The 7,966-nt window shown below is 39.1% G+C and overlaps 1 pseudogene; it reads left to right on the forward strand.

Annotated features, from left to right (window-relative positions):
- The first annotated feature begins 607 nt into the window (after positions 1 to 607).
- LOC128048238 (NADH-ubiquinone oxidoreductase chain 5-like) lies at positions 608 to 7,649 on the forward strand (annotated as a pseudogene).
- The last annotated feature ends 317 nt before the right edge of the window (positions 7,650 to 7,966 follow it).

Here is a 7,966-nt window from a genome sequence, read left to right on the forward strand (position 1 = left end):
AGAAAGAACCCCTGGAGTAAGAAATAGCAACCCACTCCAGTAGTCTTGCCTGGAGAATCCCCAGGAGTTCTATAAGCCAATCATAGAAGGACAAACTGCATGATTCCAGTCACCTGAGGTATCTACAATGATCAGACTCATAGATTCCAAGGATAGAATGGTGGTTGCCAGAAACTGGAGGGAAGGAAAAACTGGAGTTGCTAATAAACATGCATAAAATTTCAGTTATGCAAGATGAATAAATTTTAGATATCTGCTGTATAACATTGTACCTATAGATTAAAATGCTATGTTATGTATTTAAAAATTTGTTAAGAGAGGAGGTCTCCTGTTAAGCATTCTTATCACAATTTAAAAAAAAAATTGTCAAACTATTTCCCTGAGTATCTGTAATATTTTATACTCCCATCAGCAATGCAGTTTCTCTGCATCCTCATCAGAATTTCACATTGTCTTTTCTTTCTTTCTTTCTTTCTTTTTTAAATCCTGGCAAGTTTTACCTATTTATCATATGGTTTCAATTTTTACTTCTATAGTGATTAATGGCCATAAGCATCTATTCTTGGTTGTTGCTCTCTGGATATTCTCTTCTGGGAAATGTCTGTTCATGTCGTTTCTGGAAAATGTTTACTATGCCTCTTCTGGGAAATGTCTGCTCATGTCTCTTGCCCATGGTCTGGCCTTTGTCCCAGTTCCCGGAGGTAACTTCAAAACCTTCAGATTTTCCCAACTAACAGGAACATCCTGGTTAGAGTAGACAAAGAATGACACCTGTCATTTCAGTAAACAAAGGATGCAGTGGCCATAACTCTATCAGTCACAACAGTTGCCCAAAGCAGTGCTTTCTGATAGAAATTCAAGGAGAAAATTAGGACACTGGTCCTACATAGTTTAAATGCCTATCAAAGGAATAATTTCAATGAGTCCAGATTCTTATATCTTCAGTTCAGTTCAGTCGCTCAGTCGTGTCCAGCTCTTTGTGACCCCATGAATTGCAGCACACCAGGCCTCTCTGTCCGTCACCAACTTCCAGAGTTCACTCAGACTCACGTCCATCGAGTCAGTGATGTCATCCAGCCATCTCATCCTCTGTCGTCCCCTTTTCCTCCTGCCCCCAATCCCTCCCAGCATCAGAGTCTTTTCCAATGAGTCAACTCTTCGCATGAGGTGGCCAAAGTACTGGAGTTTCAGCTTTAGCGTCATTTCTTCCAAAGAAATCCCAGGGCTGATCTCCTTCAGAATGGACTGGTTGGATCTCCTTGCAGGCCAAGGGACTCTCAAGAATCTTCTCCAACACCACAGTTCAAAAGCATTAATTCTTCAGCGCTCAGCCTTCTTTACGGTACAACTCTCACATCCATACATGACCACAGGAAAAACCATAGCCTTGACTAGACAGATCTTAGTTGGCAAAGTAATGTCTCTGCTTTGGAATATGCTATCTAGGTTGGTCATAACTTTTCTTCCAAGGAGTAAGCATCTTTTAATTTCATGGCTGCAGTCACCATCTGCAGTGATTTTGGAGCCCCCCAAAATAAAGTCTGACACTGTTTCCACTGTTTCCCCATCTATTTGCCATGAAGTGATGGGACTGGATGCCATGATCTTAGTTTTCTGAATGTTGAGCTTTAAGCCAAGTTTTTCACTCTGCTCCTTCACTTTCATCAAGAGGCTCTTTAGTTCTTCACTTTCTGCAATAAGGATGGTGTCATCTGCCTATCCGAGGTTATTGATATTTTTCAGAGCAATCTTGATTCTAAATTGTGCTTCTTCCAGCCCAGTGTTTCTCATGACGTACTCTGCATATAACGTAAATAAGCAGGGTGACAATATATACCTTTGATGTACTCCTTTTCCTATTTGGAACCAGTCTGTTGTTCCATGTCCAGTTCTAAATATTGCTTTCTGACCTGCATACAGTTTTCTCAAGAGGCAGGTCAGGTGGTCGGGTATTCCCATCTCTTGAAGAATTTTCCACGGTTTGTGATCCACATTTGGCATAGTCGAGAAAGCAGAAGTAGATGTTTTTCTGAAACTATCTTGCTTTTTCGATGATCCAAAGGATATTGGCAATTTGATTTCTGCTTCCTCTGCCTTTTCTAAAACCAGCTTGAACATCTGGAGGTTCACAGTTCACATATTGCTGAAGCCTGGCTTGGAGAATTTTGACATTACTTTACTAGTGTATGAGATGAGTGCAACTGTGACGTAGTTTGACCATTCTTTGGCATTGCCTTTCTTTGGAATTGGAATAAAAACTGACATTTTCCAGTCCTGTGGCCACTGCTGAGTTTTCCAAATTTGCTGACATATTGAGCACAGTACTTTCACAGCATCATCTTTTAGGATCTGAAAGAGCTCAACTGGAATTACATCACCTCCACTAGCTTTGTTCATAGTGATGCTTCCTACGGCCCACTTGACTTCACATTCCAGGATGTCTGGTTCTAGGTGAGTGATCTAACCATCATGATTATCTGGGTAGTGAAGATCTTTTTTTTGTACAGTTCTTCTGTGTATTCTTGCCACATCTTCTTAATATCTTCTGCTTCTATTAGGTTCATACAATTTCCATCCTTTATTGAGCCCATCTTTGCATGAAGTGTTCCCTTTGTATCTCTAATTTTCTTGAAGAGATCTCTAGTCTTTCCCATTCTGTTGTCTTCCTCTATTTCTTTGCACTGATCGCTGAGGAAAGCTTTCTTATCTCTCCTTGCTACTTTGGAACTCTACACCCAGATGCTTATATCTTTCCTTTTCTCCTTTGTTTTCTGCTTCTCTTCTTTCCACAGCTATTTGTAATGCCTCCTCAGCCAGCCATTGTGCCTTTTTTCATTTCTTTTTTGGGGGATGGTCTTGATCCCTGTCTCCTGTACAATGTCATGAACCTCTGTCCACAGTTTATCAGGCACTCTGTCTATCAGATCTAGTCCCTTAAATCTATTTCTCTTCATTATTTCCGAAGTCTTATTCTTTACTGGATTTTTCTGAGGATTCTATCACTCAAGTCTTGCCCCTACACCCGAACTAGGCGGCTGCTGACCCCCAGCAGGCATTCACCCACTTAATCCCCTAGAAGTCCCACTACTCAACACCTCCGTTCTTCTGGCCTCAGGAGTCTCTATTACCTGAGCCCACCATAGTCTTATAGAAGGAAATCGTAACCACATACTACAAGCCCTGTTTATCACCATCGCCCTAGGTGTGTATTTTATATTACTACAAGCCTCAGAGTATTATGAAGCACCCTTTACCATCTCAGAAGGAGTTTATGGTTCAACATTCTTCGTAGCCACAGGATTCCATGGCCTCCATGTCATCATCAGATCCACTTTCTTAATCGTCTGCTTTTTCCGCCAACTAAAATTCCATTTTACCTCTAGTCACCACTTTGGTTTTGAAGCTGCTGCCTGATACTGACATTTCGTAGACGTAGTATGACTTATCCTTTATGTTTCTATCTATTGATGAGGCTCATGTCCTTTTAGTATCAATCAGTACGACTGACTTCCAATCAGTCAGTTAGTTAGTTTTGGTCTAATCTGAAAAAGAACAATAAACCTAATAATAGCTCTCCTAACCAATCTCACACTAGCTACACTACTTGTCACTATCACATTCTGACTCCCTCAACTGAACGTATATTCAGAAAAAACAAGCCCATATGAGTGCGGATTTGACCCCATAGGATCAGCCTGCCTCCCTTTCTCCATAAAATTTTTTTCTGGTAGCCATCACATTCCTCCTATTTGACCTAGAAATTGCACTACTCCTGCCACTACCATGAGCCTCACAAACAACTAACCTAAACACAATGCTCACCATAGCCCTTTTCCTAATTTTCCTACTAGCTGTAAGCCTAGCCCACGAATGAACCCAAAAATGACTAGAATGAACAGAATATGGTATTTAGTTTAAAGCAAAATAAATGATTTCGATTCATTAGATTATGATTAAGCCCATAATTACCAAATGTCCCTTGTATATATAAATATTATAATAGCATTTACAGTATCTCTTGCAGGACTACTAATATATCAATCCCACCTAATATCATCCCTTTTATGCCTAGAAGGAATGATATTGTCCCTATTCATTATAGCCACCCTAATAATCCTAAACTCACACTTTACCTTAGCCAGCATGATACCCATCATCTTACTAGTTTTCACAGCCTGTGAAGCAGCCCTAGGCCTATCTCTACTAGTAATGGTATCAAACACATATGTACTGACAAAACCTTAACCTACTACAATGCTAAAATATATTGTCCTCACAGTAATACTTATACCCCTGACTATCAAAAAATAATATAATCTGAGTTAATTCCACACTATGTAGCCTACTAATTAGCCTCACAAGTCTGCACCTTATAAATCAGTTCAGTGATAACAGCCTTAACTTTGCATTAATCTTCTTCTCTGACTCTTTATCCACACCACTGCTAATCCTAACCATATGACTTCTTCCCTTGATATTAATGGCCAGTCAACATCACTTGTCAAAAGAAAACCTAATCCGAAAAAAAACTATTTATCACTATATTAACTCTATTACAACTCTTTCTAATCATAACATTCACTGCTGCAGAACTAATCTTTTTTTATATCCTATTCAAAGCAACACTAGTCCCAACACTCATTATTATTACTCGAGGAGGAAACCAAACAGAACGCCTAAATGCTGGCCTTTATTTCCTATTTTATACACTGGCAGGATCCCTACCCCTACCAGTTGCACTAATTTATATTCAAAATACAGTAGGATCCTTACACTTCCTAATCCTCCAATACTGAGTGCAACCAATACCCAATTCCTGATCCAATGTTTTCATATGACTAGTATGCATAATAGCTTTCATAGTAAAAATACCACTATACGGCCTCCACCTTTGACTACCCAAAGCCCATGTAGAAGCCCCCATTGCAGGCTCCATAGTCTTTGCAGCAGTCCTACTAAAACTAGGAGGATATGGCATACTACGAGTCACACTACTCCTAAATCCAGTAACCGACTTTATAGCATATCTATTCACCATACTATCCTTATGAGGCATAATCATGACTAGCTCAATTCGCCTTCGCCAAATGGACCTGAAGTCGCTCATCACATACTCTTCTGTCAGCCACATAGCACTTGTTATTGTAGTTATTCTCATCCAAACACCTTGAAGCTACATAGGAGCCACTGCCCTGATAATTGCCCATGGCCTTACATCCTCCATACTTTTCTGCCTAGCAAACTCCAACTACGAACGAATCCACAGCCAAACAATAATTTTAGCCCGCGGCCTACAAACATTTCTCCCACTAATAGCTACCTGATGACTCCTAGCGAGCCTAACTAACCTGCCTCTACTCCCAACAATTAACCTAATTGGAGAACTATTTGTAGTAATATCAACCTTCTCATGATCTAATATTACAATTATTTTAATAGGACTTAACATGGTAATTACCACCCTATACTCCCTTTATATGCTAATCACAACACAACGGGGTAAATACACTCACCATGTCAATAACATTTCACCTTCCTTTACACGAGAAAATGCACTCATATCATTACACATTCTACCACTACTACTTCTATCCCTGAACCCAAAAATTATTCTAGGACCCCTGTACTGTAAGTATAGTTTAAAAAAAAAACATTAGATTGTGAATCTAACAACAGAAGCCCATTATCTTCTTATTTACCAAAAAAGTATGCAAGAACTGCTAATTCTATGCCCCTATGTCTAACAACATGGCTTTTTCAAACTTTTAAAGGATGGTAGTTATCCATTGGTCTTAGGAACCAAAAAATTGGTGCAACTCCAAATAAAAGTAATAAACATATTCTCTTCCTTCACATTAACAACCCTACTTCTACTAACTGTACCCATCATAATAACAAGCTCCAACACCTACAAAACTTCTAATTACCCACTCTATGTAAAAACAACCATCTCGTGCTTTTATTACCAGCATAATTCCCACAATAATATTTATTCACACAGGACAAGAAATAGTCATTTCAAACTGACACTGACTGACCATCCAAACCCTTAAATTATCACTTAGTTTCAAAATAGACTACTTCTCAATAATATTTTTTCCAGTAGCGTTATTCATCACATGATCCATCATAGAGTTCTCAATATGATATATACACTTAGACCCCAACATCAACCAATTTTTCAAATATCTACTTCTATTTCTCATCACAATACTCATTCTTGTCACTGCAAATAACCTCTTTCAACTATCTATCAGCTGAGAAGGAGTTGGAATTATGTCATTTTTACTTATCGGATGATGGTATGGGCAAGCAGATGCAAACACAGCAGCCTTACAAGCAATTCTGTATAACCACATTGGCGATATTGGATTTATCCTAGCAATAGCATGATTCCTAGCCAACCTTAACACCTGAGGCCTTCAACAAATCTTCATATTAAAACCAGACAACTCAAATCTACCCCTCATAGGCCTGGTACTAGCCACAACCGGAAAATCTGCACAATTCGGCCTACACCCATGACTACCTTCTGCAATAGAAGGCCCAACTCCTGTCTCAGCATTACTTCACTCAAGCGCAAGAGTAGTAGCGGGTATTTTTCTACTAATCTATTTCCACCCATTAACAGAAAACAATAAATTTGCCCAATCCATTATATTATGCCTAGGAGCTATCACCACACTATTCACAGCAATACGCACCCTCACCCAGAATGACATTAAAAAGATTGTTGCCTTCTCCACATCCAGCCAACTAGGCCTTATAATAGTAACAATTGGCATCAACCAGCCCTACTTGGCGTTTCTCCACATTTGCACCCACGCCTTCTTCAAAGCCATGCTATTTATATGCTCTGGTTCTATTATTCACAGCCTAAATGATGAACAAGACATTCGAAAAAAAGGAGACCTATTCAAAGCAATACCATTTACCACAACAGCCCTCGTTATTGGCAGTCTCCCACTAACAGGAATACCCTTCCTCACCAGACTCTACTCTAAAGATCTAATCATTGAATCCGCCAACATGTCATATACCAACGCCTGAGCCCTTTCAATAACACTAATCGCCACCTCTTTTACAGCCATCTACAGTACTCGTATTATTTTCTTTGCACTCCTAGGACAACCCCAATTCCCAACCCTCATTATTATCAATGAAAACAACCCCTTCCTAATTAACTCAATCAAATGCCTGCTAATTGGAAGGCTTTTTGCAGGATTTATTATCTCCAACAATATTGCTCCAACAGCAATTCCCCAAATCACCATACCCTACTACTAAAAATAGCAGCCCTAGCAGTTACAATCTTAGGTTTTATCCTAGCACCAGAAATCAGCAACATAACCTGCAACCTAAAATTTAGTTGTCCATCAAATATTTTCAAATTCTCCAACCTGTTAGGATACTACCCCACAATCATACACCGCGTAACTCCTTACATAAATTTAACAATAAGCCAAAAATCAGCATCTTCCCTTCTAGATCTAATCTGACTAGAAAATATTTTACCAAAGACTACTTCACTAACCCAAATAAAAATATCCACCATAATTACAAGCCAAAAGGGCCTAATCAAATTGTATTTCCTCTCTTTCCTAGTCATAATCCTCATCAGCACAATCTTATTTAATTTCCACGAGTAATCTCCATAATAACTACAACACCAATTAACAAAGATCAACCAGTCACAATAACCAATCAAGTACCATAGCTGTATAAAGCAGCAATTCCTATGGCTTCTTGACTAAAAAACCCAGAATCCCCTGTGTCATAAATAACCCAATCCCCTAAACCATTAAATTTAAATACAATCTCCACCTCCTCATCCTTCAGTACATAATAGACTATCAAAAACTCCATTAACAAACCAGTAATAAATGCCCCCAAAACAGTCTTATTGGAGACTAAAATCTCAGGATACTGCTCAGTAGCCATAGACGTTGTGTAACCAAAAACCACC

Source organism: Budorcas taxicolor, chromosome 5 (genome assembly GCF_023091745.1).
Source record: "Budorcas taxicolor isolate Tak-1 chromosome 5, Takin1.1, whole genome shotgun sequence".
NCBI classification, from domain to species: Eukaryota; Metazoa; Chordata; class Mammalia; order Artiodactyla; family Bovidae; genus Budorcas; species Budorcas taxicolor.